This window comes from Heptranchias perlo, chromosome 5 (assembly GCF_035084215.1).
Source record: "Heptranchias perlo isolate sHepPer1 chromosome 5, sHepPer1.hap1, whole genome shotgun sequence".
In the NCBI taxonomy this organism is placed as follows: Eukaryota; Metazoa; Chordata; class Chondrichthyes; order Hexanchiformes; family Hexanchidae; genus Heptranchias; species Heptranchias perlo.
In genome coordinates this window covers 64,767,955-64,793,958 of record NC_090329.1, presented here as the reverse complement: position 1 = coordinate 64,793,958, position 26,004 = coordinate 64,767,955, and the positions used below count along the sequence as shown (strand labels likewise).

General features: G+C 46.1%; 1 protein-coding gene and 1 long non-coding RNA gene across 2 annotated transcripts in view; one reads left to right on the top strand and one right to left on the bottom strand.

The window, feature by feature from the left end:
* LOC137321818 (protein eva-1 homolog C) overlaps positions 1–26,004 on the bottom strand; it is a 338,629-nt gene that overhangs the window by 67,453 nt on the left and 245,172 nt on the right. The window lies entirely within an intron of this gene.
* On the top strand, positions 1,105–13,658 carry LOC137321819 (uncharacterized). The gene is made up of 3 exons (XR_010962906.1): positions 1,105–1,193; positions 3,356–3,573; positions 12,779–13,658. It is a non-coding gene; the product is annotated as an uncharacterized lncRNA (long non-coding RNA).

Sequence of the window (26,004 nt, the reverse complement as noted above, 5' to 3'; positions counted from 1 at the left end):
TTTCTTATAATAATTCCAAATGCTATAGTTTAACAGCAATGTTAACAAAATGTAGCTCTCCACCCAGTAATCTACAAAAATGTTCAATAAATACTTCTCGACACAGAACAGACTAGTATTCAATTTTCAAAATAAATCTGAATTTAGATTTGGAAAACACTTTGGTGCTCAATCACAGTCAGCAACAATACAAACCCAGCAAAAATGTCATAGAAGACTATTAACCATTACCAATACCTAAATAAGATATGCATTTTTTATTACTATCCCTGTGTCTTACCTACAGAAGCACTGTAATACCTTTCTACTACTTACTTCATTAATAAATTACACTTGCTCATGTCAATGTATCTCTCGGGCATCTAATTTATTTTTCCTTATTCTTAATCTTTGTTGATTCCACCTGTCATCTCTCTCATCTCCCCTGCCAAGACCATTTACATCCTGCATCCATCAGAACAGGTTCAGCACCAGTAATTCCTAGCCTCCCTTTTTCACCTTCTTGCAGCAGTGATGAGGGCAGTGGATATATCTACCCTGCATCCCAGCACTACACGATATCATGCACTGACGCTCCAATGCACAGCTCTGCCTTGGAACAATAAAAGCTAAAGGACATTAGAATGATACAATCTCAAAAGTGACTACAAATATCTTAAGCCTAGAACTTGTGGTTCATGCAGTTTTCCAATATACACTTTTCAGGAATTGAGCCTGCCAGAAAACTCCTGATTGAAACTATAGATAATAGCCCTTGAATAACAAGACTGGCTGTCATGTATCCTTTTCTTGCTGCACTTCAAGAGCAGCAGTTGTTTTATGTTTTAATAGCATATTATATTAACAACAAGCTTATTGAAAGGAGTTGCAAGAGTTCAGGTAACAATGTGCAATAAGTGTGAATCATCTGAACTCTGTAAAACTGCCTTTTTTACCTTCTCACATCTGATCTGTTATTAAGTGAAATCAAAACCAAAGAACAGTTCACCGTATACAGAAATTATTTTAACTTGGGATGCGAGTATAGCATGCTGCGGCTGATGTGAGCGGGAAGCTCGGACGGTCATGCCCAGCGTGACGCCTGAGTCGTTTTAACATGGAGCTGAGTCTCCCACCCAAATCAGGTGGAAGCAGGATTTCTTGCAGCAGGAGGCCACCACTGGGATCTGAGGAAACGGTCCCTTGGCACTAAGGTAAGTTGTCAGCGGAGGAGGTCGGGTGGCGATCACAATCAGGGGAGAGAGGGAAATCAGAGGCAGGGAAGGTCCAAGATTTCCTTGTGGGGCCCAGAGGCACAAGGAAACCATAAAAGGATAGAAAAAAAAACTTACCTTCCTGGGCGTCTTCCGGCTGCAATCCTTTCACTGATGGCTCCGGCACTGGGCATCACTGTTGCCATTGGCAGTGAAAATCACATCGGGGTCCGAATGATGTCATCAGACCCTGACATTTAAATATTGAGGAGGCCCCCGCCTGCCAGCGATGGGCACCTTCCCCAGGACTGGAATGGCGCCGGGTGCAAACGTGTCAGGAATGCTGCAGGAAGCGCCCAACTGCCATTTTAACCACCACCCATCCCATTCTTACCTGGCAGGCAGGGTTAAAGTTGGGTCTGAAACATCAAATGTGACTGCACATTTATAAATGAAACTGAAGTTATGGTTCAGTGTTCTCAGAAACATTTTGGTAACTGTATCTTGTATTCTTCATACTGACAAGAAATTCTTGCATTCCACATTCAAGTACAACTTACATGTAACTGATCCCACTTCAATAAAGTAGTGGATCAAAAGGACACACGCCCCCATTCTTTCCTAGACACATGAGAAGGCAAGAGTTTCAGTAAACCACAGTGACTCACAAGAGAAACTTTACTTCATCCATTGTGAAAGAACATTAAGTGACTCAGTAACGCAGTGTTAAAAGTCTTTGATCTGTGAAGGTTAAGAAATCTATGATTCTAGGTTTTAGTTAAGGATGATCAGAGTTTTACTCAACATCGTGACTTCAAGCAGCATCTGCGTAGAAGGAATTCATTAGATTGTCAACTAAAGAATTTCCCCACCTGCACATACACAATTTACTGATGGTCAACTTCCGTAACATTTTAGCTTCACATTTCCGGAAAGTGGAGCCACTTGTGAAAGAAACCTCCTCAAAGCACTCGGTGTTGCTTGATTTTCCCAAATCCCCTCCTAATTTAAAACATAATGAAGCCCCTTGTGTAGCAAGAGAACAGCAACTGTAACATTTTCAATTTGCTGCATGAACTGTGGGAACAAATCAAGGTGAATTATGGGTGTCAGTAACAAAGACAGACCCTGTGAAGATCAGGAGTTTCTGCTTTCAGGTTTATAGGACTAGCTGTAGTAGCTTACGGTTCTGTGTAGCTCTCTGTAATTACACTCCTTTTTTCCTTCAAATTCAGATCTCAGTGGAATGAGGTTTGATTGTTTTACATTTTTAATTATTTTTAGTGGCTGCTTCATTTACCAAACTTTGGTCAAAATGAGAAGTCTCAAAATTCAACTGCGTTTCCCAGAAAAGGGAGGAGATAAAATAGCCAAAGTTGCCACTGCTGACTCCTATCCACTGACTCCTGCTGAAAAGTGCAGATGAGAAAAGATCCAGGTCCACTTGTGATTCATCTAACCAACAGTCAAATAGCCTGTTGACAACCATAATTTTTGCTTACCTTTGAATGGCTTTTGGCTGAGGTACAGTAGGGCTGCTGGTGCCTGTGAAACCAAATCCAGCATCAGTTTTAATGATTACGTTACTGGACTAGTAACCCAAAAGCCTGGACTAATAATGCAGAGAATGGGAATTCAAATTCCATCATGGCAGTTTGAGAATTTAAAATCAGTTTAAAAATCTGGAAATAAGAAGTCAATAAAAATAACTATGAAGCTGGTGGATTGTTGTAAAAACCCAACTGGTTCACTAATGTCCTTTAGGGAAGGTAACCTGGCATCCTTACCCGGTCTGGCCTATATGTGACTCCAGTCCCACAGCAATGTGGTTGACTCTTAACTGCCCTCTGAAGTGGCCTAGCAAGCCACTCAGTTGTATCAAACCACTATTAGTGGTTCAAGAAGGCGGCCCACCACCACTTTCTCAGGGCAACTAGGGATGAGCAATAAATACTGACTTTGCCAGCGACAGCCACATCCCGAGAATTAATTTTCTAAAAGTCACAGAAAAAGGATTGATATGACAATAATATGATTTTATAATTCAGATAAATCATTGTTTACTGTGTCATCTGAACATCCTGATATGTTACTGACTCCTAGCTCCCACCTTCGTAGCAATTCTTGTTTATACAAATGTATCATATCTGTTCATTTCACAGCTTCACCTACTCAAACCCACCAGCCAAATAACTGTTTTGTCAGCTGGTCCAGTAAATGAAGTATCCAGCAGAAGCCAAGTTCCTAATCCAAGGGAGGAAAGGTTGACATTCTTCTATCTCCTGTTGGTTGTCAAATTATCTCTGGCAGCTGGCCTTACCTGACCTAATTCAGCTCATTGATATGCAGAAAAATGGACCCGCATTATCATCAAAAACAGGTAAGCTGCTCTCAGAACTAAGCCAAATCCTTCCTTACCAAAAGCAGTGCTCGCTTTTCGCAGTACCACAAACCTCCTACTAGTCCAAAGCTGAAAGCTACATTGTGCAAAAGCAATAAAACCATCCATCCGGTAAGGGGGCAAACTTCAGTCAACACAGCGGGATAGTTAATGAGTTAATAAAATCTAGATCAACTCTTCCCATGAGGTCATATTTTAGTATCTTATTATTGGCACAGGAGTTATCACACAAAAGCAAAATACTGCCATGCTTTTACAGCAATTTCCTTGAGAGCAGTTAGTGTTTAATAGTTTAATTTCAGATCTGCTACCTCCTAGGTTGACACTGTAACCCACAGTGTTTCCCCCATCATGTAGTAGGTACCACCCAATAACAGTAGCCTGACTACCACCACCTTCAAAAATTAAGTGGCTGCAAGGTGAGGTGGACAAAAACACAGATGGGTCGCAGTATGATTAATCAGGGCCTTCCCAGAAAATGCACAGTAACCTTACCCTGCACATTGCATAAAACCAACATCAAAGGTAGCAAAGGCACACAGTTTTAACTCTTAGAACACTAGAATTTTTTTTAGCCCACACTGACTCTCTACGGGGCAGAATCACCCAACCTGCACTCCTACTGGAGAGCCACACTTAAAGGGAGTACAGGTTGAAGACAAGGGTACAACATTGTAGTCCACTGTCCGAACTACAACCCCTTTGAGCACAGTTCCCCAGTGGAAGCGAGGGATTAGTGACTATATTGTTATGAGACTATAGGCCTCATTTCACACAGTACAAACTTTTAGGCAGTTGGGATTTGCACCCATAGGAATAGCAATAATGGTTTGGGTCCCATTTTGGAACCGCTGCTCACTGACACAGATGCTAAAAAATATTCATATAGCATTTTTGAGTACCAAAGCATTGGGCATGAGAGGGAAATATAGGCTTCATCCCTATGCCACTGAGTTCATGATCTCAGCCATACTGCTGTATGGAGGTGCAGAATTGAGGGCAGAACACTGCCCAGAACAGAGGGGAAATTCAGAAAGAGAGCCATCCTTAGCTTATCTCACCCCTTTGTAGCCAACTAAGGGCAGCACCAAGAGAAGGTGCACCCGCCTGCCTCCTCAGCCACAGATGATGTGTTGCATGACACAAGATCACCATGATGACAGGTAGAAAATAGAACAATTTTTTCAACCTCACAAAACCCAAAAGCTAGGAAGCTAGCTACTAATACCGATAAACAGGGTAAAACAGTGCTTTATGAGCCCTGTCATACTCTCCCACCTACAATAGCAAAGCTTTGATACAATTATGCACACAGAACTCTTCTTCCCCAGCCCCTCGCCACAGACGTAAAACAGGTCAAGATCTCATTTTATTCCAAAACATTCAAACTAAAAATATATCTTTTTAAACATTTAATTTCCTTACTTCTATGTTTTGAAACAAAATGAGGACTTAACCACTTTCCCCACTCTCCTCTGGTCAGGTGCCTATGCTCCATTTTGCAACTCCACATAGCTTTGTGACTGAGAAGATTAATTTTTTCCTGGTTCTAATGGCTTTCGTGAGACAATCTATTTCTGAGTAAGATAGCAGGTTGGTAACCTGTTCCCAGGCCTCTATCAATCCCATGACAATATGCATTAGAGTTGTGCAGGTTGATTCATCTTCCAATTTTTTTCCCTCTTGCCAATGATACCCCAGATGATTCTGGCTGAGATCAGGAGCATACCTCAATCACAGGACAGCAGAACCCACAAGCTATTACTCAATAATATAAGTGGGTACATTATGGTGGGCCCCACTTCAAAAGTGCATTTGTGACTAAACAGACCAATTGGGATAGGAGCCCCAAACAAATTATATGTTTTTTTTTCAGTGTGTCACAATTAGGAGAAATAGCCACGAATATTTTTCTCACTCCCTTCATACATCCTTCCTGCGTGCAATTGAAAAAGAAGCAATGAAGCAGCACAAGTGAGATACACCTACATATACATGTAATAGAATGGAGTCTGAATTATTTTTCGCCTATTCACAACTTCTGTGCACTGTGAAAATTCTTCCGTCTTATTTTGACTCACTGGGCCTGATATTACCATGGCGGCGGGTTTGCGGCGGAGGGTCACGCGCCCGGTGAAATCAGTCAGCTCTGCGCGCAATTACAGGATAATTGGAGCCACTTACCTTTGGTTCCGGGTTTCCCACTGCTAAGCTGCGCGTCGGGCGGACTGCGCATGCGCAGTAACATCTGACAGCTGGAGGAGCTCTATTTAAAAGGGGCTGTCCACCAATGCTCCTCCTGCTGCAAACAACGAATGCAACATTATGGAGCACTCCAGGGGGAAGGCTGCCCCAAGATTCTCGGACTCCTCACTCCAGCTGCTGCCGGATGGGGTGAGGAGGAGGAGGGAAACATTGTTCCCATCGGATGGGAGGAAGTGCCCTCCCTCCACCACGAGGAAGGCATGGTTGGAGGTGGCAGAGGAGGTCAGCAGCTGCGGCAACGTTGCACGAACCTGGGTCCAGTGCCGCAAGAGATTTAATGATCTAACCAGGTCAGGAAAAGTGAGTATACTTACGCATTCTCCCACATTCCGTCTTCCACATCACCTCCACCACCACACAACCCTTTCTGCACTGCCACCACAACGCTCTCACATCCACTCAACTATCATCCTCACCGCGCCTGCACGTACTCACCGCCCCGTCCCCATTCGAACACTACCACGCACCCCAATCCTCATACAATGTCATGGCCATGTTGCACACGCACCCTCCCATCCATCTCCCTCACGCTCAACCCACCCATACCAATGTATGCAGCGTCTCACCATGCAAGCATCACTCAATCACGCCTCTGTGTTCTGCCTTGACAGGAGAAGGGATGCCAGAACGCCTGGGAGAGGGCACGGACCGGAGGGGGCCCGCCACACCAGGTGGTGCTAACTGACGCAGAGCAGCAAGCGTTAGAGATCAGCCACACGCTGGAGTGCCTGTCCGTGGCGGATGCCGAGGCTGAGGCTGCACAAATGGCCGGTGACAGAAAGCTAACACTCAGCACACATGATAGCAAACGATCTTAGCATCACTTGGCATCTGCCGCACCTCAACATCTGTCCACATGCCTAATATTGCTTTCTGTTCTCTTGCAGGGCCGTCTGCGAGCGCCGTGAGCATGGAGGGCGATTCCTCAGAGGATCTGCCGGTCTCTGAGGGTCCATTGTCACATCCGAGCCATGCATCCACCAGCGCAGATACACACACCTCGGTGGGTCCCCGTCCTCACTTAGTTGGGCTAGCACATGGTGAGTCACCACGCACATGTGAGCACGAACAGATCCTGGTGGCAGGGGCAGCCGTGGAGAGTCCGCGTCGGTGGGAGCACTCTTCTCCAGGCTCTGCTCAGCCGGACCCAGATACTGAACCCTGGGGGCCAGCCGTGAAAAGGAAAGTCGTCGAGGGGCAGCAGCACATTGCCGAGGTGCTGGAACAGGTGCCACGCGCATTCTCCACAATCGCGCAGGTGATGGAGGAGTCCAACTCCTGCATGAGGGGAATGGTGGCACAGGTACAGGAGGGTATCTGCGAGATAGTGTCGCGGGTAGGTGCGAGAATGTCTGCGATGGAGGAAAGGCTGGCCTCCCTTGAGCGTCAAGCACGGCTCAACAACGAGTCTATCCAGGCCCTGACAACGGCCGTTCGGACTCAGGGTGAGCAACATTCTGCCGCCTTAAACAGGCTGACAGATACATTACAGGTGGCCTTCCAAGGCCTCACACAGGTCCTCCAAACTGCCATCCAGCAGGGTGGAAGGAGTGATGTGGCCTGGGCCACGAGAGGGATGATGGTGAAAGGGGACATGGAAGTGGGGACGCCACTCAATGTGCTCCCACGTCTCACCCATTGCCCCCCTCTCAACCAGTACCCGCAATGCTGCCCTCTCTCCAGGTGGCCGAGTCTGCCCCTGCACAGGTGCAGGTGGAGCAGTCTTTGGAGGGGCCCTCACGGGCACCGAAACCCAGAGGGCGTTGGCCCAAAGCATCTAATCGGTCAGGGCATGGACAAGAGCAACCTGCCACTACATCTGCTGAAGCCACAGGGGTAGCACCATGTAGGGGTTCCCGGAAGCGCAAGGCGAAGGTGTTGTGAGCACAAAGGGAATGCACAAGGGCGTATGACAATTTGTCATGTTTTTTATTTATATTTGTTTAGTTCACATCCACAATAAACCCCATTGTTATCAGCACTACTGCCACGTCTTGCCCATTCTTGACTGGCTTGTGCAATAGGTCCCTTTCGTAGGGCTCACCATGAAGACGAACACCTGGTCCCAACCATTGGATCATACTACAGTGGGTGCAGGTGTAGTTGCACCACTGTTCTGTGCAGGGGGCAGGGGAGAGGTCTGGTATGGCCGCTCCTCTGTCCAGGTGATGTTAGGAGAACCGTTCACATATCAGTGCCTCCCTGGCCTCACAAGCAGCCAGGTGAGCCGCTGTTCTGCCCATGGGTCGTTCCTCTACCTCCTCCTCGGCCCTCTCCTCCTCCTCCTCAATATGGGTGGCAGATGGGGATGGGGCCTCCTCCCTCTCTGTTGTGCCATATTGTGCAGGGCACAACAGACGACTATGATGCGTCCCACTCTGCGTGGCACGTATTGGAGCGCTCCCCCAGACTGATCAAGGCACCTGAAGCACATCTTGAGCAGCCCTATAGCCTGCTCAATTGTGGACCTGGTAGCGACGTGGCTGTCGTTATACCGACGCTGTGGCTCGGTGGTGGGGTTCCTCAGAGGTGTCATAAGCCACGTGTGCAGGGGATATCCCTTGTCGCCGAGGAGCCAGCCCTTCCGGGTGTTGGGTGAGTGGAAGAGGGGCGGGACGGTGGACTCCCTGAGGATGAAGGAATCGAGGCAGCTGCCAGGGAATCTGGCACACACGTGTAGGAATCTCTTGCGGTGATCACAGATGAGCTGAGTGTTCATGGAGTGATACCCCTTCCTGTTGATGAACAGTCCTGGCTCGTGTGGAGGTGCCTGTATTGCTATATGGGTGCAATCGATTACACCCTGCACCCATGGGAAGCCAGCCACAGCATGGAATCCAACTGCCCTCTCTGTCTGGCTGCGGTCATCCATGGGGAAGTTGATGTAGTGCGAGGCCCTGTGAAACAAGCTGTCGGTGACCTGCCTTACGCACGTAAGTGCAGACAACTGAGACACGCCGGTGATGGCACCCTGGAAGGATCCGGAGGCGAAGAAGTTGAGGGCAGTGGTGACTTTACAGCGACAGGTAAGAAGATGGTGCTCGGTCCATCCGGGAGCAGCTCGTCATTAAGGAGGCTGCAGATGTCCGCAACTACCTGGCGACTGACTCTGAGCCTCCGTATGCACTGCTCCTCAGAGAGGTCCAGGAAGCTGAGCCTCGGTCTGTAGACCCTGTGGCGAGGGTAGTGCCTTCTGTGACGCATCTCTCTCTGCGGTTGCCCTCCCTCCTGCTGTGCAGGTGGATGTGCCACACCACCATGTTGTGGAGCTCCACGTGTCAGGGGCAGATGGAGTGGCCGGCGAGGCTGGTGATGCTGTTCGTCCTCCGAGGAGGTCATGACTGCAATTACGGCGGCCCCCATCCGGAAGGTAGGTAAGTATGTCTGCACACTGGGGTTGAGGTTCCAGGTCGGTGAATTTTCTTGTTAGGAGGAGGGTGGTGGAGGCCAAACTTTGTCCAAAGTAACGGTGTGGCCTCCTGCGATGGTTAAGGGTCCCCCCCCCACCCCAACTGTCGGATGGACCCTTGCAGCTGCCACAGACTGCTGGCTGCACACATCCGTTTGAACTGGGAGTGTTTCCCCCAGTACGGGAAACAGTCTCTGTCAATTGCAAAATCCCATCCCTCCTAATATAACAGGTCAATCAGGTCTGTAAACGACCTGAAATACCAAGATAAATACTTTAAGTGGCACCCCGCCGGCTTTAATTGCCGGTGGGAGTCCCACATGCGGGGGCTGCGCGCGCATGTCGGCGCGTCTGTGGGAAACCCGGAAGTGGGCGGATTGGAGCCGGGCTCCCGACCCGCCCCGGGAATCCCCGATTTTCGGAGCCCCCTCGCCAGGAACGCACCTGATGGTGGGTGCGAAAATCGGCCCCAGTGTTCCAAGTTTTCTTCCGCATTCTGTTGAGTTCCAACGCCAGTGCACTTTCTGCCTTACCACTTTCCTGATAGGCGAATATTCAGATGAGCTTGTGCCAAGACACGGGCTATTTTCTGAGATCCATCAAAAGGTATATAAATGCTGAAGGCAGTGGAACAATGTTCACACAGCACCAAAGATGGGAAGGAAACAAATTCAACACAGATTTATAACTATAAAATAATGTGAAACTTTAAATAAAACTTCACAAAATATCTTGTGAAACAAATTTGGAGGTAAAACCCAAGTCCCTAATTTGTCTGGTAATTGAGCTGGATTTTTTTTTGACCAAGAGGTATACATATATATATGACAACTCCCCTTGGAGTAATCTGCCCACTATGACTTCAGTTTACAATGAAGAGGCAATAGTTCCATTTCCATTTTCATGCTCCAATACTTAGTTTGGACATAATATCAATACTTTCCATAAAAAGGATTTAAGTACTGCTGTTGAAGAATACAGCCGTTTGCTACAGTAACAGTTCATTTCACTCCTCTGAATCAAAATTGTCAACATCCAAATTTTAGGAAGATACACGTTCAATTAGAGACCACTCTGCAGCTTCTGTTGTCATATAGCAAATTAAACAATGTGAGAAAAAAGAATCCAAGTCTTCAATATTAATCCAGAAATTCCTCCAAAGGCACAATCTGCAACTTATGCCGTAAATTATGCTATTTCGTGCCCCGATCTTCCCACTGTGAACTTACTCTAAAATTTCCTGGGAAAGTAATTTGAATACTCCGCAGCGCGCATGATGGCGAATCAGGGGCCTCAGAAGCGGCACAGCCAATGGCTCATCCCATTTGCATCAATGAACTAATTAAGCAGATCAATATTAGCAAGGCCTGAGTCATAGAATTCTGAATTTTAAATCCTTTCACTATGCTGAACTTAATCATTTGCAGAAAATTGTTTAAGTTATGGAGGCACTCAGCTGCTGCATTCAATTTTCAGGAACATGGGGGTGGGGTGGGGGGGGGGGTGGGGGAGGCAAAATTGGACCTCGGTTCGTGTGTTTCCTGGATGCGAAACTGGGCAAAATGGTCCAATTTCGTGGGGCTATGTCCCACGCTCCAAGGACTCCTGAAATATGTCTAACCCCATATTGGCTCAGGCGATATTCAGGTGTCCCTGGTGGCCACCTTAAAAAGGTGTTAAATCCCTTCCATATGCTAATGCCTGTTTAAGGACCTCTCTTCAAAATTGGTCAGAAACTGTGTGGAGCATGCACTTCTCTTGCTCCTCTCAATTTTTACGGTTTCTTCTGCAATCTAACCAGCGGTCCTAAAAGATACTGCTGGGAGCCACCAACATAAAATTAAGTTTTTTCTTTTAAATTACTGTAGTATGGAGCCAGGAAGAGGAGCAGTGCTCCACAGTGTTTCTGGCTCCACAGCACTACTGCAGGCTGCTACTGGCCCCCAGTCCCATTCACCTCCCTCTACCAGGACCTATCCAAGGGCCGCTGCCAGCGTCGGAACTGGCCCAAATTGGCCCAGAGGAAACCAGCGAGCTGCCTCAGGATATTCAACAGACGGCCATAACTTGCCGGAATTATTCAGATGAGGCCCGAGGCTCAATTTCGAACAAGCCTTGGGCCTCCGGCTTCTGGCAAATGCCACAGGCGAGCCAACTATTTCAGACCCAAACGTGGGCCTAAACAAATTTCTCCCCCCTTCTCACTTTCATCTACGGCATGTGAAAGCACTTCAATGCCCTACACCATGCACAAAATATACATTAAACCTAACACTCAATGATGAAGGTGATGGGTTGTAGCTAAGAAATAAAAATATTAAGAAACAGCACAGATTTTATTTTATTTTAAAGAATTATTTTAAATATATTCACCTGCAGCATTATTTTTCAAACTAACTGGCTGCTGCAAGAAAACTAACATAAATCCAGAAAATTTGTGATCGCTGCTGATGAGCAAGAGGGCGGAGGTATTGGCAGAGTGCCGCAAAAGTCCCAGGAAATTATGATGTAACATGAATAATGGGGTAACTCAATTACACCATAATTTCCTGGGACTTTTACGGTGTAAAAAAAACTCAATGCCATAGATGTGCCATTCCAATGGTGCAAGTCTCCAGGAAACTCGGCCATTATGAGCAGTTTCCCATCAAATGGGCCAACTACTATTCCCTGGGTCAGCATGAAAACTGGGCTTAACTTCAAGTTTCCATTTGGTCATGAAAAAAAATTAATGTTTATCTCAGCCTAAGCCTGAGAAATATTGGTTCTGGGTTGGCTTCAGAGAACCACCCACATTTAAATGAACTCCAGTTTTAGAACTAGATTTGCACACTCATTTATAATACCATTAAGAAACAATACACAGGGGAACTCAAACATATTGTCCTGGTTCCTTAGTTTCCATTTGGACAAAAATCATTTTTATATTTTTTAATTTGAAAGGCAATGCAGTGACACAACATGGTACAGCACCGCACACTTTGCCACAGAGTTACTGCACTGCAGGTTTGTATGTGCAATTCCCCACGTAACGAGCTTCCAATCTCATAAATGGCCTCCTGAAGAGATTGAGAACATTACTGTACATGAAACATATTTACAGAAAAACTTATGAAAATATTTTATATTAATGTTGATGCAATTAAATATTTCATATTAAATAAACATAGCAGACAAAATCTTACGTATAGGAACACTATAATTAAAGTTCTTCAATCTTTCCAACCTTAGATTGCAGCTAACCTTACTGATTGGTGTGCCACTAACTGCATGCTGACAGGTTTAATAAACCATTGTCTGACTGCCATGCATGCACATTTTGCAGTCTAGGAAGTAGAGATGGAGCTTTCACTAGGAAGGAAAAGAATGTGAGGAGGATAGTCACCCCTGGATGCTCTGACACACCATGTAGCGACTGGAAACGGGATCATTGTTCAAGGGCTTAGGAGTGGTGGCCTGCTCATTACTTTTGACCAGGCAATTTAAAATATATTCAAATTATTGTTTCAGATGATTCTCACCTCACCAACTCGAAAGAATGATGCCAACAATAGAATAAAGTGAGTTGAAGATGTTCATTAGTGGGGGGCTGTTGCAGCACATGCAAGGGGAAGGTCACATGTTTTCCGCTATGTAGAGGGTGAATTCGACATGTCAGAAATTTGGAGCTCCAACAGATCTATTTATCATCAAGTGCAAACAGTTTACAAACAAGTTGAATTGCTGAAGTATCCTCGTGCTGCCTGCTATTCCGCAAATGGTTTTGAGCTAATCGTATCAGAACTGAGATTATCACAGTGTAACACCCTAACAAGCAGGAAATGAGCCTCTTGCCCAGATAAGAAACAAACTTTTTGCCGGTACAGATGCACGGAGAAGAAATTATAAAGCCAGAACTTAAAAAATCAACCATAAAGCAACTGCAGTGGTGAATTTGATTGCGCACGAGGTACTGGCCAGAATGGCAGCAGTATTCAGCTCTAACACACAGCACCAACATTTATATGCAAAGAAAACTCTGGGAGGAAACCACCATCCAAGTCTGGACCAAGTCCACCACTTGTAGAAGGTGCCCAGTAGCTCTAGTAAAGTACCACAGAGGCAGGACACTAGGATTCATGCCAGCAGCCTGTCCCTGATGTCTTGCAGACCTGCACACAATTTTTTCTGGTGCTTCACATGATGCTGCATGAGACGTTCCACACCTTTATGCTAAACCATGAGTGAGTGCTGCTGATCCCTCCACCATACTTTATTAACAATTTGAAGGTCCATGACTGCAGAAGCCACCTTCCACCAATGTACTGATCAGAACGGGTGCACAGGGGCCTCTCTACAAACACTTGCTCCACAGGGAGAGAAGATGAACACAAAGAGATTCTGAAACACACATGGTATCTCACTCATGCAAAAAAATGCAATAAATCTGTTAAAATTTCCATCTTTGTTTGTGTCCCTTCTATTACCTGTATCGCTGATTAGGAATAAGGTATGTATGTTTACAACCTACAGTGCGGTAACTCTGACAGTGTGGAATGCCTGAGACTGGATAACCTACAGTTGGCAACCAGTCTTGTTTTTGCAAGCTGTCCGCTTTTGACTGGTCATTCACACAATTCATGCAACTTTTAAAAGTTTGCAGATTTTTGGGGCCTTAAATAGCCCCACAAGCCCTTGAGCTATATATTTCTTCATTGCATTCGCAGTACGTTAAATGTTCATAGACATTCAGGACTTCAAATTGATGTACAATGTAGGCAGAAGTGTAGAAGAGTGGATCACAGTACTTTATGGAGCAAGTTCACTGCCACAGAAAAAAAGCTGACTTTGGCTCCTTCCATGCAAGCAGCATGAACCAGGACTGAAATCGCTTGCAGATATGTAGGGGGTAATTTTAATCCCCAGGACGGGTGAGAGTGGCGGGGCCAGGGGGTTAAATGGTTAAAAATGGGAAACCCAATCCCAATCTACCATAAACGCGCCTACTTCCGGTTTTAACCACGGCTAGTTAGGGACGAGTCGAGTAACCCGCTCTCAAGAGGATGGTCGATAATTATAATATGTTAATGAGGCTCCGTGGCTCAGATTTTATCCGCGATTTGAATTTAACACATTCAGCACGGGTTTTCTGGGGCTCGGGAAACCCGGCAGCTAAAGAGAGGCAAGAACTGCTGGATCCAGCAGTTTCCAACATTACTTGTGGGCCAGGAGGAGCAGGAGTGCTTCCGCCCGGCTCCCCATGCAAACCTGCCGCGATCCGACCTCTCACCACCACCCCCCTCCACCCTACTGGCGATCCGACCTCTCAGCCCCACGCCTCCCCGTAAATATCAGGGCCGTAGTGCCTTCCCAATCTAAGGTCAGGTCCAGAAACAGCGAAGGCTACAATCATCTGACTTTATGCTCATATTTCTTTTCCTACTGCGTGCTGAAATAGTGTGTTGGAACCAACACTCGGCACAATGAAAAAAGACAAGGTACTGTGTAGCTATCAAGTAATATCCAATGAACTCCTTCCAAAGCAAACTGAAATAACAATGTTTATCTTTTCCCACTGTAACTCTGTTTTAATTACATATTAACTTCCAATACACAGCAGTCAATGCTTGATCAGCAGTGCATTCTGGCTTTCATTTCGCAAGTGAGCAGGTTACCCCAGTTTTTCTCACAACTCTACTTCTTAGGCACAATTAACTTTTAACTTGAGAACCGTATTATTATTGTGGGGCTTCACTCATTCCTAGGGGTGCAACTCTGAATCTGCCAGGCAAACTGTGCAGCTGATTTAACAGCTCTGCATGTCAGATAGAGTAATCTGTATGTAGCATGCTCTGGTCCCCCACTAAACCGCACAATTCAAAAATTAATCCAAAAAAATCATTAGTCATTGAGATCATTGTGCTGCAGAAAAATCACTGCATGGGAGAATGCTCATTTAATCCTTGTATGTTTTATTTCTAAAGCTAATAGGTCCATTATTCAGATCCAGGTGTTATCACTATCTCATATAAGATATCTTGGTCAGGAATTTCCTTCCAGCAGCGGTGCTCCGGCAGAGTGGGGTGCGACTTCCACCCACCCCTCCAACACAGCTGCAACCTCAGCCCATTTTCGTGGGACGGGAGTGATTAAAAATGCATGGCTGGCTCCCAGAGGGGCTCCTGCTACCAACAGGGAGCCCCGCGAATGTCTGCCTGGCTGCAAAATCCCGCAAGACAGCTGCTGCATCGTCAAAAAAGACGAACGAGCTGTTAAAGGAGTAGAAGCATCCTAAAAATGGATGGAGCTGCAGCCTTGTAGGCCTCGACAGATTGAGGCTTACACAGGTAAGTCATTGGAGGCCAGTTTGGAGAGACTTTAGGGCTGTTACTGTTGCTTTCCTGGGCCGACTGCCACCTTCCTCATAATGGCCCAGAGAACGGCGATAACACAATAACAGACGAACTGAAGGAAAGTCCACCCTTAACCATCCCTCTCCCTGCCCTCCCCCCAAGAACCGAGCTGGGGAATAAAATTGCTTGCCTCACACAAGCAGTGTATGAGGTATTGGAAGTTCTGCCAAAAAGTTTCACCACCAGGAGTGAAAGTGTGGAGGAGTCCAATTCCAGCCCGAGTGATGTCATCTCACATGGCATTAGCACTCTGCAGTCTACCTTGGAGAGTGTGACCTCCTCCAGGAAGGCTGCAGCCGGGTCTTCGCAATGGGAGTCCATGTTCGCACGCTTTTATCCTTTGGTGGAAACTCAAATGGCTGCCATGCAATCTCTGGGCACAAATCTGTGCTTTGCCTTAGACAGGTAGACACAGAATCATAGAAAGGTTACAGCATGGAAGGAAGCCATTTGGCCCATCGAGTCTGTGCCAGCTCTATGCAAGAGCAATCCAGCTAATCCCACTCCCCCGCCCTTTTCCCATAGCCTTGCAAATTTTTTCCTTTCAAGTACTTATCCAGTTCCCTTTTGAAGGCCAGGATTGAATCTGCTTCCACCACCCCCTCGGGCAGTGCATTCCTGATACTAACCACTCGCTGTGTAAACATTTTTCCTCATGTCACCTTTGGTTCTTTTGCCAATCACCTTAAATCTATGTCCTCTGGTTCTTGACCCTTCCGCCAATGGGAACAGACCCTTCATGATCTTCAATACCTCTGTCAAATCTCCTTGCAACCATCTCTGTTCCAAGGAGAACAACCCCAGCATCTCCAGTCTATCCACGTAACTAAAGTCCCTCATCCCTGGAATCATTCGAGTAAATCTCTTCTGCACCCTCTCTGAGGCCTTCACATCTTTCCTGAAGTGCGGTGCCCAGAACCGGACACAATACTCCTGTTGTGGCCGAACCAGTGTTTTGTAAAGGTTCATCATGACTTCCATACTTTTGCACTCTATGCCTCTATTTATAAAGCCCAGAATCCCTATGCTTTTTTAACCATTTTCACAACCTGCCCTTCAATGATTTGTGCACATCACAAATCACTTTGTCCCTGTACCCCTTTTAGAGTTGTGCCCTCTAGTTTATATTGCCTCTCCTCGTTCTTCCTACTGAAATGAATCACTTCACATTTTTCTGCGTTAAATTTCATCTGCCACGTGTCCGCCCATGCCACCAGCCTGTCTATCTCTTGAAGTCTATCACTATTCCCCTCACTGTTTACTACTCTTCCAAGTTTTGTTTCATCTGAAAATTTGGAAATTGGGCCCTGTACACCCAAGTCCAAGTCATTAATATATCAAGAAAAGCAGTGGTCCCAGCACCTACCCCTGGGGAACACCACTGTACACCTTCTTCCAGTCCGAAAAACAACTGTTCACCTCTACTCTCTGTTTCCTGTCCCTTAGCCAATTCTGTATCCATGTTGCGACTGCCCCCTTTATTCCATGGGCTGCAATCTTGATCATAAGCCTAACATGCGGCACTTTATCAAATGCCTTCTGAAAGTCCATATACACCACATCAACTGCATTGCCCTCATCTATCCTCTCTGTTACCTCATCAAAAAACTCTATCAGTTAGTTAAACACAATTTGCCTTTAACAAATCCGTGCTGGCTTTCCCTAATCAATCCACCCTCGTCCAAGTAACTGTTAATTCTGTCTCGGATTATCGTTTCTAAAAGTTTCCCCACCACTGAAGTTAAATTGACTGGCCTATAGTTGCGGGGTTTATCATTGCACCCTGTTTTGAACAAGGGTGTAACACTTGCAATTCTCCAGTCCTCTGGCACCACCCCCGTATCTACGAATGTTTGGAAATTATGGCCAGTACCTCTCCAATTTTCACCCTTATTTCTCTCAGCAACCTAGGATGCATCCCATCCAGACGGCGTGACTTATCTACTTTAAGTACAGCTTGCCTTTCAAGTACCTCTTCTTTATCAATTTTTAGCCCATCCAGTTTCTCAACTATATCTTCCTTTACTGACACTCTGGTAGCATCTTCTTCCTTGGTAAAAACAGATGCAAAGTACTAATTTAGTACTTCAGCCATTCCTTCTGCCTTCATGAGTAGATCTCCTTTATGGTCCCTAATTGGTCCCACCCCTCCTCTTACTACCTGTTTACATGCGTGTAGAAGACTTTTGGATTCCCTTTTATGTTTTTTTGTTATTCGTTCATGGGATGTGGGTGTCGCTAGCAAGGCCAGCATTTATTGCCCATCCCTAATTGCCCTTGAGAAGGTGGTGATGAGCAGCCTTCTTAAACCGCTGCAGTCCGTGTGGTGAAGATTCTCCCACAGTGCTGTTAGGTAGGGAGTTCCAGGATTTTGACCCAGCGACGATGAAGGAACGGTGATTTATTTCCAAGTCGGGGTGGTGTATGACTTGAAGGGGAACGTGCAGGTGGTGTTGTTCCCATGTTCCTGCTGCCCTTGTCCTTCTAGGTGGTAGAGATCGTGGGTTTGGGAGGTGCTGTCGAAGAAGCCTTGGCGAGTTGCTGCAGTGCATCCTATGGATGGTACACACTGCAGCCACTGTGCACCAATGTTGGAGGGAGTGAATATTTAGGGTGGTGGATGGGGTGTCAATCAAGCGGGCTGCTTTGTCCTGGATGGTGTCAAGCTTCTTTAGTGTTGTTGGAGCTGCACTCATCCAGGCAAGTGGAGAGTATTCCATCACACTCCTGACTTGTGCCTTGTAGATGGTGGAAAGGCTTTGGGGAGTCAGGAAGTGAGTCACTCGCCACAGAATACCCAGCCTCTGACCTGCTCTTGTAGCCACAGTATTTATGTGGCTGGTCCAGTTAAGTTTCTGGGTTCCTGGTCAATGATGACCCCCAGGATATTGATGTTTGGGGATTCGGCGATGGTAATGCCGTTGAATGTCAAGGGGAGGTGGTTAGATTCTCTCTTGTTGGAGATGGACATTGCCTGGCACTTGTCTGGCACGAATGTTACTTGCCACTTATCAGCCCAAGCTGTCCAGGTCTTGCTGCATGCGGGCATGGACTGCTTCATTATCTGGCCGGCAGTCTATTCTCATACTCTCTCTTTGCCCCTCTTATTTCCTTTTTCACTTCCCCTCTGAACTTTCTACTTTCTGCCTGGTTCTCACTTGTGTTATCAACCTGACATCTGTCATACACCTCTTTTTCCGTTTCATCTTACTCACTATCTCTTTTGTCATCCAGGGATCTCTTCTTTGGCGAGATTGTTGGAGCAAGTCGATAGGGACTTTCAAAGAGTCACTCATCTTCTGCAGTCCACTCTCCTGCAGGTGACTGAAAGTGCTAAGGCCCAGCCCTATGGGAGTGGCAGTGGTGCAGCGGGAGTGGCATGCGTTGCCCCCTCTCGGGATGTCAGCACCCATGCTCCCTCACCACCCCCTCAACCAATATCCAGTCAGAAAGCCAGCTGGGACAGACTCCCTTGGCAAAAGCATTAGTCTCCATAGAGTGCTACTCTTTCAATTTTAAATTTAAACATCTCTGCAGATCAAGTCAATATATGCATTAAACCTAGTGTAAACTTGGGGCACTAATTACATAAAGACAATTAGCACTTCAAAGTATTCTGAACAAATGTCAATATTTATATCTCTAAGCAACAAATACAAGAGTTCTTTTAAATGTCTTTTTTAAGGCAATTACTATTACCTTCACATCTAAATTTTCAATGATTAAAATTCAATAGAATTCATAATCTTCTACTTTTATTACTGTTATTACATGCATCACTTCCTTCTTGATATTAAATACTTCAAAGCCACCAACTTTTCATGGTTTAATGTGAGCAATCGCATTAGAGAATATCTTGATCAGTCAACAGGGCAGATTTTCATCTCTTTACTGCCCACTTTTCACGTGAATGGGGCGGTTGAGAGATTAAAATCGCAGGAAAAAATTGCCAACTTTGCCAAAATTACAGAAGCCATTGCGATAATCGGGAAGACCCTGATTTAGGCAGCCAGTACTCCCACCCAAAACCTGTGGGGACCTAATTAATATATTAAAATGAAGGTCCTTTGATGTTGTTAGGATGCAAACACCATTTTTGTATCAATCAGAGCTGCCTGTGCTGCTTCCTCAACTCCCTCACAAACTAAGAATGATATAAGACGGGAGGTAATCATTTGCAGCGCTACTTAATGGGATCGTAAACTGCAATTGGGTAAAATTGGTAGCAGGTCTGGCAATTACTTTTATTTTGAGGACTTTTAAGCCTTAAAAGCTCTTTTAAGCTCAACTCCTTGCTCCTTAGAGTGCTCTTTACGTTTCCCTGCCATTTCAATCTGCTGCTCTGTTGTCCCCCATTGCCGCTCTTTTCAGCCCTCCCCTTTTAGGCTTTGCTGCACAGCCCACTTCAGTCTCTATCCCGTTGGATTTCCCGTCCTCCCAAATGGCAAGCTGCCTGTAAGCAGCACAATTATCAACGTCATCAGGTGGCTGTAGCGGATGTCCCGCCCACCACCCGCCCAGTGTGGACCAGAAACAAAAATCGACTGCAACATTTCTTGTATTTAAAATCTCCTGATCCTTAAAAAACCACAAGGACTACAGATTTAAGGGTGCTTGTGCCATGATTAGTATGATTAATGATGTCCCTGTAGAACATGACAAAGAATATTTGCTCATGTTCTCTGTCACTTTTGGCTTTGTCTTCAGCTGTCAGGCTCATATTCCAGCCTGTTAACAGGTGAACCTTTCTCAAAGCACTTTTGCTACACAATTTTCTCACAAGTAACTGCCACTGCACCAACAGGCAATTTAAACTGTTAATGATAAATGGCTTCACATTGAACAATATGCAACGTGAATGTAACATTTCACCCTACATAGTAATTGGTAATGAAAGGCAACAGGACATGAAAAACATTAATTCCAGCAAAAAAACAAACAAAATGAAAATATTAAATCGTTCAAAGAAAAAGAAATTGCCTCTGTAAGGAGGTTGTATACGCATCCACTACAAGCTACTATGAAGTATTCCTCTTGGACTCAACTCCAGCCTAGAGAAAATGGAGAAGTCAATTAAATCATTCTTACCCTTCTTCCCAAGGATCTGTGGCACAAAGCAGTCTCTTGAACTGGTTCTTCTCATTTGGGCAAACCATAGCTAATTCTTAGTGTAACTAAATTGTTTGTTGACGCAAGGAACTAAATAGAAGATCCCTGAATTGGTCTCAAGTCAGTAAGCCTCTTCCCTGGAGCTAACCCTCTCTTCAGTCCATTGTTGAAGACACGCAACAAGCTAATTCTGATCTTTCTGACATTCCCTGACACTTCTCACTTTTCTTACAAATCAAACAAGTTTTGTGCTTCATAGTGATAATGACTAACAATGTACATTTTTGAAACAGATGCCTCAGTTCCCCTGCTGGGCATGTCATTGAATCCATTTTCTGATACTACAGTATCATCTCTCTGCAGTTAACAACTAAACATTCCTGTACACATACTTTCTGAAACATGAGACACTCTGGGCATGATTTTAGCATGCAGCCGGGAATTGAGCGGGTGAGTAGAAGTTCGTATGGGAAACCCCGGAAGCAAACTGAGTGTGGCGCAATCTGCGCTCGCAACTCAATTGAAGGTAAGTATTTGAGCTTCTGGGAAAACAGAGAAAAACAACAGAAATAGGGAGGAGGCAAGCAAAAATAAGTAAAGGGAGACTCAAAAGAGAAGTGTGAGGTAGGTTATTGTGTGAAATTAAAGAAAGTAGCAATAAGGCAGAGAAGCAGCAGAGGAACAAAAAGAATGGCAAAGGATGAGACACTGAAAGAAATCGGAGAGATGGGGGGTTGTGAACGACATCGGGTGGACCTTGGAGAAGATCGGGGTGGGGGGCGGTCCAGCAATCGGTTTGGGGGGGTGGGGGGGTGAGCTGACCACGGGGGTCCTGTCGGCCAGGTGAGCTTGTTGGGCCTGGATGAAGCACTCCTGCTCCTTCTGGTCTACAAGCAGTGCAATAAATGTACTCACCTCATGGATCCAGTCCGCTTTCACCTGACGTGAATCAGAAGCGATGGGAAACCCGAACTGGTAAGGTTAAATTGATTTTACACTTCTAATACACAAAAAGTTAAAAGTTAAATGCCTCATCTCTCACAATTGCCCCTTTAAGTATCGGCCTGCCGGCTTTAAGTGGGGAAGGGACTTTGGGGTTTCTGTTGCACGCGTGCATCCTAACGTGCCTGGGTTTAACCCGGATGTTGGAGCCGAGATGCAGTCCCTCTCCAAAAACTAACTTTTTTACTGCCCAGTCACCCCCAACCCACCCATTCTTGGGGGTTAAAATTGAGTGTTGTTGGAGCTGCACTCATCCAAGCAAGTGGAGAGTATTCCATCACACTCCTGACTTGTGCTTTGTAGATGGTGGAAAGGCTTTGGGGAGTCAGGAGGTGAGTCACTCACCGCAGAATACCCAGTCTCTGACCTGCTCTTGTAGCCACAGTATTTATATGGCTGGTCCAGTTAAGTTTCTGGTCAATGGTGACCCCCAAGATGTTGATGGTGGGGGATTCGGCGATGGTAATGCCGTTGAATGTCAAGGGGAGGTGGTTAGACTCTCTCTTGTTGGAGATGGTCATTGCCTGGCACTTATCTGGCGCAAATGTTACTTGCCACTTATCAGCCCAAGCCTGGATGTTGTCCAGGTCTTGCTGCATGCGAGCTCGGACTGCTTCATTATTTGAGGGGTTGCGAATGGAACTGAACACTGTGCAATCATCAGTGAACATCCCCATTTCTGACCTTATGATGGAGGGAAGGTCATTGATGAAGCAGCTGAAGATGGTTGGGCCTAGGACACTGCCTTGAGGAACTCATGCAGCAATGTCCTGGGGCTGAAATGATTGGCCTCCAACAACCACTACCATCTTCCTTTGTGCTAGGTATGACTCCAGCCACTGGAGAGTTTTCCACCTGATTCCCACTGACTTCAATTTTACCAGGGCTCCTTGGTGCCACACTTGGTCAAATGCTGCCTTGATGTCAAGGGCAGTCACTCTCACCTCACCTCTGGAATTCAGCTCTTTTGTCCATGTTTGAACCAAGGCTGTAATGAGGTCTGGAGCCGAGTGGTCCTGGCGGAACCCAAACTGAGCATCGGTGAGCAGGTTATTGGTGAGTAAGTGCCACTATCGCACTGTCAACGACACCTTCCATCACTTTGCTGATGATTGAGAGTAGACTGATGGGGCGGTAATTGGCCGGATTGGATTTGTCCTGCTTTTTGTGGACAGGACATACCTGGGCAATTTTCCACATTGTCGGGTAGATGCCAGTGTTGTAGCTGTACTGGAACAGCTTGGCTTGAGGCGCAGCTGGTTCTGGAGCACAATTCTTCAGCACTACAGCTGGGATGTTGTCGTGGCCCATAGCCTTTGCTGTATCCAGTGCACTCAGCCATTTCTTGATATCACGTGGAGTGAATCGAATTGGCTGAAGACTGGCTTCTGTCATGGTGGGGATATCGGGAGGTGGCCGAGATGGATCATCCACTCGGCACTTCTGGCTGAAGATGGTTGCAAACGCTTCAGACTTGTCTTTTGCACTCACGTGCTGGACTCCGCCATCATTGAGAATGGGGATGTTACAGAGCCTCCTCCTCCCCTTAATTGTTTAATTGTCCACCACCATTCACGATTGGATGTGGCAGGACTGCAGAGCTTTGATCTGATCCGTTGGTTGTGGAATCGCTTAGCTCTGTCTATAGCATGTTGCTTCCGCTGTTTAGCATGCATGTAGTCCTGAGTTGTAGCTTCACCAGGTTGGCACCTCATTTTTAGGTATGCCTGGTGCTGCTCCTAGCATGCACTTCAACACTCCTCATTGAACCAGGGTTGATCCCCTGGCTTGTCGGTAATGGTAGAGTGAGGAATATGCCGGGCCATGAGGTTGCAGATTGTGCTGGAATACAATTCTGCTGCTGCTGATGGCCCACAGCACATCATGGATGCCCAGTTTTGAGCTGCTAGATCTGTTCTGAATCTATCCCATTTAGCACGGTGGTAGTGCCACACAACACGTTAGATAGTGTACTCAGTGCGAAGTCGGGACTTCATCTCCACAAGGACTGTGCGGTGGTCACTCCTACCAATACTGTCATGGACAGATGCATTTGGTGGACAGGTAGATTGGTAAGGACGAGGTCAAGTAAGTTTTTCCCTCGTGTTGGTTCGCTCACCATCTGCCGCAGGCCCAGTCTGGCAGCTATGTCCTTCAGGACTCAGCCAGCTCGGTCAGTAGTGGTGCTACCGAGCCACTCTTGGTGATGGACATTGAAGTCCCCCACCCAGAGTACATTCTGTGTCCTTGCTACCCTCAGTGCTTCCTCCAAGTGGTGTTTGACATGGAGGAGGACTGATTCATCAGCTGAGGGAGGATGGTAGGTGGTAATCAGCAGGAGGTTTCCTTGCCCATGTTTGACCTGATGCTATGAGATTTCATGGGGTCCAAAGTCAATGTTGAGGACTCCCAGGGCCACTCCCTCCTGACTGTATATCACCTCTGGTGGGTCTGTCCTGCCCGTGGGACAGGACATACCCAGGGATGGTGATGGAAGAATCTGGGACGTTGGCTGAAAGGTATGATTCTGTGAGTATGGCTATGTCAGGCTATTGCTTGACTAGTCTGTGGGACAGCTCTCCCAATTTTGGCATAAGTCCCCAGATGTTAGTGAGGAGGACTTTGCAGGGTCTATACCTCTGTTTATAAAGCCAAGGATCACGTATGCCTTTTTTTTAAAAAACAGCCTCCTCAACTTGTCCTGCCACCTTCAAAGATTTGTGTACATACACCCCCAGGTCTCTATGTTCCTGCATCCCATTTGAAATTGTACCATGACTGCCTCTCCTCATTCTTCCTACCAAAATCTGTTAGTCTGTTACTATCCTCCTCACTGTTTACTACATTTCCAAGTTTCATGACTTCTGCATACTTTGAAATTATGCCCTGTACACAAGTTCAGGTCATGAATATATATATCAAAAAGAGCAGTGGTCCTAATACTGACCCCTGGGGGATACCACTGTATACTTCCCTCCAGTCTGAAACAACCACTCATCATTACTCTGTTCTTGGTCTCTTAGCCAATTTCATATCCACACTGTCCCTGCCCCTTTAATCCATGGGCTTCAATTTTGCTAACAAGTCCATTCTGTGGTACTTTACCAAACTCCTTTTGAAAGTCCATATACACATCAATCGCACGATACCTTCATCAAAGAACTCAATCAAGTTAGTCAAACACAATTTACCTTTAACAAATCCTTGCTGGCAGTCATTTATTAACCCATATTTTTCCAAGTGACAATTAATTTTGTCTCGGATTATTGTCTCTAAAAGTTTACCCACCACTGGCAGGCCTCTGGTCGCCAGGTTTATTCCTCTCCCCTTTTTTGAACAGGAATGTAACATTTGCAGTTCTCCAGTCCTCTGGCACCATTCCCACATCTAAGGAGGATTGGAAGATTGTGATCAGAGCCTCCGCTCCATCCTTACTTCCATCAGCAACCTAGGATGCATCCCATTCAGACAGGGTGACTTTAGTACTTTGAGCGCTGCCAACCTTTTAAGTACCTCCTCTATCTATTTTGTCCTATCCAATTTCTCTACCACCTCCTCCTTTACTGTGACATCCTCTTCTTTAGATGCAAAGTACTCATTTAGTACCTCAGCCATGCCCTCTGCCTCCACAAGGAGATCCCCTATTTGGTCCCTAATCGGCCCCACCCTTCCTTTGACTACCCTTTTACTATTTAAATGTTTATAAAAGACTTTCGGGTTCCCTTTTATGCTACCTGCTAATCTTTTCTCATACACTCTCAGTGACAGTCATGAGGCCGTTTTTTCCACTCAAGCAAAATCCTGAGTGGAAATATGACAGAGTATAATTTGCATCCATCTGACCAGAAGTGAGCTGACCCTGTCGCAGTTTCCAGGGTTAGTCTAATTTTAAATTGATGGCAAGTTCCCAGTATTATAAACACCACAGATTTGGAGCTCCCATTTTGGGGAGGGGATGGGAACTAGCATGCTGTTGCAGAATTTGAAGGCCTCAGATAGCTGCAGATGTAGCAGAGAGGAAGCAGGCTTGACTGTCTATGCAGCAGCACAACAGGTTCAGCCTACAGTCAGTCCATCTCAGGACTTGGCTGCCATGAGATAAAGACCACCTCAGTCCCAAGAGGCTCCTGCAAGAACACAACTGGCAGCTACTTCACATAATCAGGTAGCACCTAGGAGGAGCATGAGGCTGGGTTTAAGAGAACAGACATCATACACTGGCACCAAGGGAGC